General features: G+C 30.1%; 1 protein-coding gene and 2 non-coding genes across 3 annotated transcripts in view; 2 read left to right on the top strand and 1 right to left on the bottom strand.

Annotated features, from left to right (window-relative positions):
• Positions 1-12,810, bottom strand: part of LOC107446382 (Sodium-dependent dopamine transporter) — an 86,164-nt gene that overhangs the window by 45,843 nt on the left and 27,511 nt on the right. The window lies entirely within an intron of this gene.
• On the top strand, positions 9,877-9,947 carry TRNAG-GCC (transfer RNA glycine (anticodon GCC)). Its single transcript has one exon. It is a non-coding gene; the product is annotated as a tRNA-Gly (tRNA).
• On the top strand, positions 11,229-11,299 carry TRNAG-GCC (transfer RNA glycine (anticodon GCC)). The gene has a single exon. It is a non-coding gene; the product is annotated as a tRNA-Gly (tRNA).

Here is a 12,810-nt window from a genome sequence, read left to right as displayed (position 1 = left end):
AGCCTTTCTGTACGCTTTGTGACCTTCAAGCAGAGATGGATGCAAACCACGTTCGTCTTTGCCCGGCACTGGGGGATATCCCTTTGTGTGACTGTTACTGGCGCGCAAGAGACTTATTGGGGTCATGGACTTTTCTTGCCACGTTTGTTTTGTGTTTGTTTATTTTGTTGTTCCTCCATTGTGGTGAGTGGTCTTTTGTAACCTTGGCCATTGGAAATAAAAAAAAATTATATATTGCTTGTATATTAAGATTATAAATTGTATTCTTTTCATGTTAATTGTGCTTCTAACATAGGGAAAGTATTGTAAATAGAGAATAATTTTTTATACATTTTTAGATGGTTATACAAATGTTTCAGGAAAGTGGGCTGCAACATAAAAAGCTTTAATCTTTTTATGTTATTTTATTATCTAAATCTTTTTCTTAATTTATTATTCAAAACTAAACATTTTCTCACACTTAATTATTCACTCATAATTTTATTCACACATATAAATTTTATTCTTTTCATGTTCATTGTGCTTCTAACATAGGGAAAATATTGTAAATATAGAATAATTTTTTATAAATTTGCCTGGAACTTTAATATATATATATATATATATATACATGCAAGACAAGGTACGAAGCATTATAGCCACCTCGCCAAATGCGATAAAATCGTAAATTTGGCAAATAAAATTGTGCTATCTCGAATTATTTTTTCCACTGGAAAGAAAAATATAAATTTAACTCGATCCTCGAAATTAGTCATAATGAATTATTCTATACAAATCAGTACCTTTTATTCAATTGCAGTAATTTTCGGTAGATGAGCCGAATTACCAATAAAAATTGGTTCCAAATAACATAATACTGAAACAAATACCGTAAAATAGTTTTCTATGGAAAAATAAGAATCATAAAAAATTGTTAAATTAAATAAAATTGTGAAATGATTGTTACATTTTTAATTGTTGTAATGCATTTGGCGAAGACCTTCTAAAAATTGGCGAATACTTTTGATATTTGGCTCATTTACTGACTAATAATTTAAATTCTTTAGATCGAGCCCTGATAAGAAATAAAGTAGTTTTTTCTTATTTTAATATTATTCATTTATTTATCTATTTATTTATTTATTTAAATACGCCAATGAGTTAAACAACTTATATCCAATGCCCCAATGAAGTATTCGTAATAAAAGTTATCATGCGGCTAAGACTATAGTACTCAAACTATAAAAACTTAAATCTGAAACATTTTCCGATTTGACTAAAAACATTTAAACTTCCTTTCTAACATTTGATTCCATTTTAAATAAGTCATGACTGATTGTTCAAACAATAATTGCTTCGCAGAGTCAGAAACTTTCTTTTTAATGCCATAGGAATTTTTTAAAGGCCCATTGATGGAGCGACAAAAAAAATTCCCACATATTTTGGGATCATTTCCTCAGCCACGAAAAGTTTTACTCAATTAGGATCTGCGACGGAAGTACTGCGGGAGCCTCAACATCCGTGACGTAAAAGCAGTTTTAACCAATGGATGGAGCTGTAGCTCAAATGACATAAGATAGAAAAGTGTATCAAAAACTCTTCTAGTCACTCTTTTTATGTTTACTTCCACCAGGGGGAGCATATAAATATAAGAGGATTAAATCACTTTTTTCTAGCATATCATAGCAGTAGAAATATTATTGGACGTTTATTAATGATGTGGGTAATGATTTTTTGCAACTTTTTCTGGGACAGAAATTTTTCGTTTATCATAACTTGAGCCTGTTTTGAAAGCATTTTGGATAATAAAATCATCAGAGAGTGTAAATAAACTAGACTCCCTGGAACTTTCATTTCTTTACATTTTTAGCATATTCTCGGTTTATATGAGAAAACTTTGGTGTTCGTTTCAACAAAATCTTTTGAACTGATAACTATAGGATCAATTTTTTCACGTAGCCTTAAGATTTCGTTAATAATATGCTTTTTGTTTCTTCCTTTTTTTGTTAATCTTTTTTTATAGAAGCGCACTACTTATGCAAAAAGGGAAATTAAATAATTAGGAAAAAACGTTTAGGTAATTTCATATTCTTGCAGGAATAAAAAAGTAGGTGTTTGAGTGAAACGTGTTCATCAATTACATGCATTTGAATGTGACGTGTCGGAATATTCGTCAATGAACCATCCCGAGAATGTGTCACAAAAAGAAGATGGTTGATATTAAATTTACGTTGTACAAGAGCTGCACAATGGGCGATGTGACGATCTGGGAAATATCCCCGATGCTGACCCAAAGACATGCCATCACAGTTTTGTTCTTAGAGGGGATAGCTCCTCCGTAACATGTCACTCTAACCTGCCACTAGTGGATAAGACGCTGATATTTCATTGTGAAGAACTGATATTCTATTGCTAAAGACGACTAGACTGCCCATAATCCTCGCTGAAACCATCATACCACGCTGAAACCTTCACCTTAAACTTTATGACACCCATTGCAAACAATAGGCGGATGCAAGAGTTCTTTGTTTATTGTACATTTTAGAGAACGGAAAGTCCTGGTAGAATTTAAATAGTTTTTTCATTGGTTTATGCATTTCATTTTAATAGTAAGGACTATAATATCGTATTTGTGCTGGTAACGAATTGAATTAGTGTACCGTCATCCGGAACTTTTTAAGCCACTGAAGAACTCAAAGCCTATTTTTCTAGATAAATGTCAGCAGCACTGTTCTGAGTTTATAAGTTTTTCATGTCATTAGTTTCTTATTTTAATAGAATTTTGTTGAATCGCCTATGATTAAACTTTATTTGCATTTTCAAGAGTAAGTTTGTAAACCCTTACTTTGGCATGCTTCATAACTTTTACCCTCAAACTCGTAATTGTAAGTCATACTTTTGTTAAACATTTTTAAATATAATCTCTAAAGGCCTTTAATAGTTAGTTTATAGATCCTATTGCATAATTTTTAATTTTTTTTATCTATTTTTAAATTCATTGCTGTTTCCTACACAGGGTAACAGAGACCAACAAAACTTTGCCGAGCATCATACAAAAGTTGGCTTTTGTTGCTCCCTGGTTCGAACCAGAAAGATGGGGATAAAAGAGACTTAATATTGAATAAGGAACCCTTAATGCTATTTTTTGAAGCTCTGTCACCGAGGATAGTAAGAAAGCCATAATTTAAGTGTTTTACATTTGAAGCAATACGATGATTTTAAGCTATAGATATTATCTTGCCATGAAGGTGCTTCTGGGCTTTAGAACAGATAAATAACTTGAATATTTTAAAAGTTATTTTAAAAAAATTTAAAATTTAGAACATTTTTCCACCTAGATGAAAATTGTCAAAATCACTGCTATATTCTCAGTTTTTGAACCTTTTCATGTGCCCAAGTAATGCAGCATTGGACTAAGTTTTTGAATATTAAAAAATTAGACCACAAATGCTTTTCATTTTCTCAAAACTGTGGCTTTTCTCCATATTGACGTTCTGCGCCATTTTCAAAAGACAGCGCTGGTTTTAAATAGGTTAAACTTGACCGAATAGTCATGAGTAACAGTTGAAAACTCACAATAGTTATAAAAATAGCATATTGTTCGTAAAAAGCATTATTTAATATTAATACGGAGCCTACAAAAAACAGGCTTAAAACAATGAATTATTTTTGATTTGATGGAAATATAACAGTAATGGTAATGGAGTTGGTTATTTTGTAAATTGATATAAATAATTTATCAAAAAATTTTAAACACACTGAAAAAACACTGATTTATAGATATAGTATTTTTAGATTTTAATCAGTCTCTTTTTCAATTGACCTAATAAACATCACATTCCAGAAAACTCTAATTTTATTGTGACAAATTAACAAAAAGTAAACTTTTATCGCTAAAATATGTATGTTAAATTTTCTTAAAAATATATTTGCTTATTTTATTTATTGTTTAACTTTAAACGGTCGTAACAGTGTTAATAGTTACTTAAACTAATTTAATTAAATAAATTAGTAAGATTGCATATTACTATATTTCGTCTTCTTTTCCTTAATATTTAAATTATATGAAATAAAGATGATAAGAAAATTACCTTGTACACTTTCATTTTTTTTACTAATTAATATTTACGTTTTGATACCTCATCATTAACTAACATATGCCAAATATTGAATACTTGTTGCTAGCTTAAGTTTTTTCCAAATTAAGGGGTAACTCAAGCCATCATAGTTCTTTTTTCTTTTGTCTCATTCATAGTTTTTTCCGTGCCTTAAGTTACGGAGGTAACTCAAGCCACCATAATTTTTTGCGTCTTACTGACAGTTTTTTTTCGTTCCCCAAATTACGGGATAACTTATACCACCAATAGTTTTCTTTGTCTTATCCCTATTTCTTTGCACCCCAAATCACAGGATAGCTTAAGATATCATAGTCTTTTTCGTCTAATCAGTAGTTTTTTTCGTTCCTCAAATTACGGAGGTAACTCAAGCAGCCGTAATTTTTTCCCTGTTATTCATAGTCTTTTTCGTTCCCCAAATTACTGGGTAACTTAAGCCAGAATAGTTTTTTCGTCCAATCAATATTTTTTTTCCTTCCCCACATTAAGGGGTAACTTAAGCCATCATAGTTTTTTCTCCTAATCAATAGTTATTTAGTTACCCAAATTACGAGTAACTTAAGCAAACATCGTTTTTTTTTCAACTTCATCAAATACATTTTTTGAAAATTTTCATACACGCAAGCATTGAGTGTAAATTATTGGAACAAATTTTTAAAAGAAAATAATTTATCTATAACGTGTATGCTCTCAAATTAGAAAATACTTAAACAAAACTTTTCAAATGGAAAAAAGGGAAAAAAATTTAAAAAAAGGTTTAAAACATCGAAAGTTTATTTCAAGCAGCGAAATTTGTTACACTCGCTGTTTTGCCCTTCTATAAAAACATAAAACTTTCACTAAAAACAATCAGTACTTTCTTCCTAGCTCAATGAAAAAACGACTAAAAAACTATTTTTCAGTCAAACATCAAATGATTCGTCCAGCAACTTTTTTCTTCATAGCAAATAAAACCATGCCTCATAATGGATTTCTAAAACGACGTTTTTAACGCCTACGGAACAGCTGAGGCAAAGCTGTAAACATTTAGACATGGAACATCTTGTGTTAATTCAAACAAACTAAAAGTATCTGAACACATAAATAATTCATTCATTTTATCAGACGGCTGTAAAAAATCGTGTTCTGTTTGAAACCTAATGAAATACAACGCAATTTTTTATTAAAAAAATATTTAGGTATTCACCAATAATGTGATTTTCATCATTTTCTGAAAAACAATCTCTTATTTTTTATCAAAACATTAATTTCTTTTTGTGGGTTCAACCAAACTGGTTTTTATTTCTTCCAAGTGATTTTCTTGCGCCTTTAAATTGTTTTGCAAACAGCAAAATGAACGAAAATTTGAGTTCACGGGGATTGAAGGATGTCTAAAAAGACGGAGATAAATAAAAATAATATGTCTAAAAATAATGTGATTTCCATCATTTTCTGAAAAACAGTCTCTTATTTTTTATCAAAACATTAATTTCTTTTTGTGGGTTCAACCAAACTGTTTTTTATTTCTTCCAAGTGATTTTCTTGCGCCTTTAAATTGTTTTGCAAACAGCAAAATTAACGAAAATTTGAGTTCACGGGGATTGAAGGATGTCTAAAAAGGAGATTTTTTTTAACGTCCTAGTATTTTACTGTGACCATCATTAAAGTAGGGTGAAAATTATAAAAGAAAAAAAATTACATTTTTAAAAACTGCATTTTTTTAAGTGTATTTAAACATTTTTTACTTTTCTACATTTTTTAAATAAAAAGAACAATATGTTAAAAATTTTAAATAATTTTAAATTAAATCTGACAAAAATAATATAGTTTAAATTTTTGTTAAACTTATAACTGTAGAAATATCGGGGTGTCATTTTCGAAGGAGGTGAAGGGAATTTTCGGTCATGAAAGAAGTCGGAGACGAAATTTATGTATTCGAATTTTCCTTTCAAGTTAAGATAAATAAAAAAAAAAAATTAAAAATTATTTGTCTTTTTTAGTTTGTTTCACTGTGTGATCACAAAACACGATTCCGAGTTGGTCACTGAAGCTTAGCATAACTTGCTGCTGTCAGTGAGCTGGTGGGTGACGACTTTGATCAGCCTGAGAAGAGACAGAGGGTGTGCAGTATTGATCTTTGTTAAACTGCTCTACCGTAAAGCGCTCGCTTTCACGCCCACATTCTCCGTCAACGAACGCGGAGGAGTCACCCCCTCTGCAGAGGATAAAATTGCGATAGCATGTTTTCAGATTATTCTAAGGGATGTTTCCCGGACAGTTGCCAATACCATTGTGGAGCACGACTGGTACTTCTTTTTAGTCTATTTCAGTGTTTCCCAAAGTGTGGTACGCGTAACCCCAATGGTACGGGAACAGTTTAGCGGGGGTACGCATTCTTATGCGAAGTATCTGGCAACAAACGAAAATTTCGAAAATTTATATTTAAGAACAAAGCTAGCCATGAAAATTTACAGTTACGTATTTTCTTTTGGCTATTTTTTGCAGAGTTAACAGTTAATAATTAGTGGTATCAATAGCCAGTTTCGACTTTTAACTTTTGTGCAATTTTTTTATAGTAAAAAATACATTACTGTTTTTATTAGTGGTTCACAGCGTTACGAAAAATTTAGAAAGGGTACGCAAAGTCATAAGTTTGGGAATCACTGGTCTATTTGAAAGACGTCGTTTTTGTAATGACTATTTTATTTTATATAGTAGTTTTATATTTTCTCCTTTTTAGTGAATGTTTTTTTTTATTTCCAATGAGCTGCACAATCGGTCTTGCCCATAAGCAGACCTAGTGCGTTCTCCAGAGGTGGTATCCACTCTTTCAGGACCACCGCAATAGGTGAGATACCGTTGGTCATGTTAATTTGGACGTCTAGTTTCTGCCACACTAGATGGCAGCACCGAGACTCTATTTGGATGCTAAAGTGCACTAGGAATTTAATTTTGCCGGATTGCCAATTTTAGTGGATGTTAGTTCGTTTAAATCGGAAAGTGGCCAAAATTATGATTGGTCAAAATAGCTTTTCATGTGGACAATGTTAAGTTAAAATTTAATTTTTCTAGCTAATCATTCAAAGGACATAACACATATTGATATTAAGTTCCATTTGAAGATAAAATGACGCTATAAATTTTGCTTGCACGAGTCAGGGCATGATTAAAACTTGTATAATGATCCAGTAAAAAACTTCAAAAGAAAAAAGATACGTGAAATGAAATACCCCCAAAAAACATTTTAACAAAATAGGTGATGCTAACAACCTTTATAATTCATTTTCATCTCCTCTTTTTTGAGATAGGAATACTTACTCCACCATTCTACTGTAAATGATCTCAACTAGTTACACATAACCACTTTAATATACCCAGACACTACTTTTAAAATTACATAAGCTGTCTTTCGATTTTTGGATACGAGATTTAGAGAACACTTTGTATTATTAGATTATAATATTATGAATCATTAATTTATTTCATTTTTTTTAGATACCGCCAAGTTGGTGCTTTCGAAAAAAGAAAAATTGTTTTCTTTATGATAAAAATAATTTTTTGCTTCCATAGAGAGCTTTTAAAGAATAAAATTAAAATTCATTCTAGCTTAATCTGTCGCTTTTATAAACTTTAGAAAATTGCCTTCATAGTTATATTTGATTAAAATCATGAGAACCGCAACAAAAAAAATAATTATAATAAGTAAATAAAAATAAAAAATATTTATGATTAGACTACATTCTATGAGTTTATAATTAAATTTAAGACTTTCATCATTAAATTTCTTTTTTAGAATTTGGCCAAAAGTATCATCAAGTTTCATCATCATGATGGCATTTGGTATGATAGTCCAGGAGGGACAGGCCATCTGTTGAAGATTGACAACCTATTTTTTCACCTGGACTGCCGAGTTTTTTTACCCTAATCTCATTAAAGTCTAATTTCTATGGAAGGCTCTATTCCCTCATCCGTGGTGACTCGGGGGGGGGGTGGAGCGTTCACCTTCCAATGAGGTGATCGAGTTCGAATTCTTGGGGTAGCTGGTCAATACGAATTTTGCACCAGGCTCGCACCGACCACAGTGCTGACGTAAAATACCCTCAACGTTAGACAGATTATGGGTTTGAGTCCTCTTACCGTCAGGCTAATCGTGGGAGGTTTTCGTGGTAATCCTCTCTCTGTAACGCAAATGCGGCTTAGTTCCCTCAAAAAGTCTTCTACGAAGGCAAAATTCTCCGAATATTTAATCCAGAAGCTCCCTTAAAATTGCAAGACTACGGAGTTTGCGTTATTTTCTGCGGTGAGTTAAAAATCAAAAGGTCGTTAAACTTTAGTGGTCGTAAATCCAAGATTGAATAGGCTGTTCTACGGCGGATATAAAATAATTCTACGGAATTGAGACATCGTTGTTTTTGCCTTCCTTTCTTTAAACTAGTGGAGAACTTGGAAACCCAATTCCAAATTTTCACTCTGAAAAATGTAACACAAAAGTTTCAGAATGTTATAATTTATTCAAATTTCTTTCAGATATCTGAAAATGCCACAATAAGTCAGCCAAATTATTTTTATTACAAATTTATTTATTTGCTCTTAGCATATATATTTTGTTTTCTGTCTCTATTTTTTTTCTAGCGATTATGCGGTGTGAATGCAAAGAAGCGGATTTTTATCCAAACATTGTTTAGTCAAACTTTTCTCTAAATCGACAAAATATGAATTGTGAAATCAAGTCAAGAATATGAGCTTGCTAGCGTTAAACACTCTGACTTACGTATTAAAAATTACTTTAAACAAGTCTAGATCTAAGTTCTTTAGGCACCTAGACAAAGGTTCATTGCGAGTCAATTCACCAAAACACAAAAAATAATAATTTACTATTTGGAAAGTTTTAATAAAAAGCTTAATTGGAGATAGATGGTAGCTTACAGTTTAACAATTTTCATAAACAAATTGAAATATTTATTTTCAATTATTGTATTAGTTTAATTACGTGTTTTATTACAACAAAAGACTAATATACCGTGAAACGTTACAAACATACTTTTAAAAATTAAAACGATATTTTATACTGAAAAAAAGAAATGAAAAAGTAATCCTCTGTACTAATTTTTTAATTAAATTTTAAAAAAATTCCCTTTTTGTAAGGAATTTTACTCGGCCCTGGCACAATGGGCCCACAAAGTGTGACCTAGATTTCATAAATAGTTTATTTTGTGTTGTATTAATAGTCAAAAATCGACGGAATTAGTTTGAAAACTGTTTTCCTAAAAAACTCAATTAATGTTTTCAGTGTTTTTTTTTTCTTCTTCTTTTTTTTTTTTTTNTTTTTTTTTTTTTTTTTTTTTTTTTTTTTTTTTTTTTTTTTTTTTTTTTTTTTTTTTTGCATACACAGCATTAATATACATTGCAATTCTTTCAAAAATTCTACTTAGAAAAAGTATTTTTATCCGTTTATTTAACTCACTGAAAATTTAAAAAGATAAGAATATTCTCTCACAAAAGACGATTTTCGAAAATGTAAGTGGAACCCATTTACGAAACATTTATTTACAACAAAAATAAGCAATTATTTTCCAAAAAAAAATATTTAAAAAAAAGTTAAAACTAAAAAGAAAACCGTCTCTTAGTAATTTTTTCTGGAAGATTGCTAGGTTCGGTGATTTTGAGATCAAAGGTGAGAAGACATCTACCAGTTAAATGAAGGAGGAAATCTTCGCCTGCAGGTGTACTTTACCTGAGTATCGATTTAGGTTAATGCTCTCAACTCGTGGAAAATAATGCATCTAATTTATAATAATAACAAGCATCGGTGGTTCAGTGGTAGAATGCTCGCCTGCCACGCGGGCGGCCCGGGTTCGATTCCCGGCCGATGCAAATTCATTTTTGACTAATATTAAAATTAATTATTTCAATTGTTTACATTATTATTGTTCACCTATAAACTGAAAATGTATTTTTCCAGAATTATTTTTTCGCATGTAACGAATTTGTACATTGAAAAGTTTATTGTGAGTATATTTTCCAAAACGGGATTATGACATATTCTTTTATGATCTGGTTTTCATCAGGTTCCAGTTTTTTCATCTGGTTTTCATTTTAAAACGTTGCAATTAGACCACTCTTACCTCAGGTAAAATCCAAAGGTTTGAACTAGGTATAAAGAATTGTATTTTCAATCGCAAATTTAAAATATTTCTTTAAACAAAAACAAAAAATTATTATGAAGTTGCATTTAAAGAAGAATTTGGTGATAAAACGTGTTAAAACAATCCACTTCATGAATAAAAATTTATATTATAAATATTTTACTTATTTTCTTTCATTTATAATTAAAAATTAAAAATTGTGTTAGTGAGTGATAGATTGAACACATAATTAATTGTAGAGCTTATTGAAAGTAATTTTTAAGCTATAGGATGGCAAAAAAAATTAGATTTGTCGAGGATAGATCTTAATTTACTTCTATTTTTTAGCTCTACAATATTAATTAATTTTACTGAGTCTTTTAATTCCAAAACTATAAGTGGATGTACTAAGGTTCTAAGTAAAATTCCTCGAGTGTTTTCCGACAAAAAAATAAACTCTCGTGCTTTTTTCATACGTTTGCAACTTTAAACCCTACCCAGACGACAAGAGAACTCTTGGATAAAGCATTACAATGAACTCTGGTGGACTTTTCAGTGATAATAATTCATATTTGCGATGCATTCAGTCGAAGAACGTGAAAATCTCCTATTGTTTACCAGACGACAAGGGAGTTCTAAGTGCATTTAGCTAAAAGCAATACTCGAATGCCTTTTAGTTTAGACATTCACTGATCATCACTGATCGGTATTATTTTTTTTTTATATATACATATATATATATAATCGTCGTTGAACAGCCGACCCAATTTTTGGGTTAACGACTACTAATGTTCAACTAAGNCAGTATATTAAAATTTCCTCTATTAAATATGTTTATTTAAATTAATATACAATATAAATTGCAATAATGTTGTGAAAAATACTTATTTTTCAAAAATTTTGTCCCGAAGGTAGTCGGATACCTTGAAGGAGAAAATCTTCGCCTGCAGGTGTGCTTTACCTGAGTATCGATTTAGGTTAATGCTCTCAATTCGTGGAAAATAATGCATCTAATTTAAAATAATAACAAGCATCGGTGGTTCAGTGGTAGAATGCTCGCCTGCCACGCGGGCGGCCCGGGTTCGATTCCCGGCCGATGCATATTCATTTTCGACTAATATTAAAATTAATTATTTCAATTGTTTAAATTATTATTGTTCACCTATAAACTGAAAATGTATTTTTCAAGAATTCTTGTTTCGAACGTAACAAATTTGTACATTGAAAAGTTTATTGTGGGTATAGTTTCTAAAGCTGGATTATGACATATTTTTTATGATCTGGTTTTCATCTGGTACCAGTTTTTTCATCTGGTTTTCATTTTAAAACGCTGCAATTAGACCACTCTTACCTTAGGTAAAATCCAAAGGTTTGAACTAGGTATAAAGAATTGTATTTTCAATCGTAAATTTAAAATATTTCTTTAAACAAACAAAAAATATTATTAAGTTGCATTTAAAGAAGAATTTGGTGATAAAACGTGTTAAAACAATATACTTTATGAATAAACATTTATATTATAAATGTTTTATTTATTTTCCTTTATTTATAATTAAAAATTAAAAATATTGCTAATGAGTGATAGATTGAACACATAATTAATTGTTGAGCTTATAGAAAATAATTTTTAAGCTATAGGATGGCAAAAAAAGATTAGATATGGCGAGGATATATCTTAATTTAGTTCTATTTTTTAGCTTTACAATATTAATTAATTTTTCTGAGTCTCGTAATTCCAAAACTATAAGTGAATGTACTAAGGCACTAAGTAAAGTTCTTCGAGTGTTTTCTGACAAAAAAATAAACTCGCGTGCTTTTTTTTTTTATAAATTTGCAACTTTAAACCCAACCCAGACGGCAAGAGAAACCCTGGATCAAGCATTGCAATAAACCCAGGTGAACTTTTCAGTGATAATAATTCATATTTGCGATACATTGAGTCGAAGAACATGAAAATCTCCCATTGTTTACCCGACGACAAGAGAGTTCTAAGTGTATTTGTATATTTTATTTTTTTATATATATATACATATATATATATATATATATATATATACATAAGTTCAAAATGAAGAATAAAACAAAGAAAAATTANAAGCGAAGAGTATAAAAACGGAAAGAAAAAGAGAAGGTATAAATGTAATATATTTAAGAAATACAAAATGTATACGAGTATACCACATACAATTTATATTATAATTAAAAAGCTTACTTAAAAACATTTAAAAAGCATACTTTACGAGAATTAAATAGTTTTTACTTAAAAAAAGTCCTTAATCGTTTTTCGTTCTACGTAACTTTGGCGCTTTTCTGTAGTAATGTTACGCCTTTTTTAGGGATAACAGGAAGGCTGGTGTCGCCTCTTTTTGTTGTTCTATATATTCAATAGTACATTCGATAGCTTTTAGTCCATCTGTATGAGAGATTTTTATATGTTGATTTTAATAATCACTGTCTTCATCATCTTCGCTAGATTCATTATCATTATTGACGATATTAACGATAATTTCATCAGACCAAGTTGTTGGATTTTGTTTTTCTGAGTGTTTGGAAGATAAAATTCAGATTTATTTTTCAGCGGTTTTTTTAAAAATAAACTAGAACAAAAAAAA

Source organism: Parasteatoda tepidariorum, chromosome 2 (genome assembly GCF_043381705.1).
Source record: "Parasteatoda tepidariorum isolate YZ-2023 chromosome 2, CAS_Ptep_4.0, whole genome shotgun sequence".
Classification (NCBI taxonomy): Eukaryota; Metazoa; Arthropoda; class Arachnida; order Araneae; family Theridiidae; genus Parasteatoda; species Parasteatoda tepidariorum.
The sequence above is the reverse complement of the archived record's forward strand: the minus strand, read 5'-3'. Positions and strand labels throughout refer to the sequence as shown.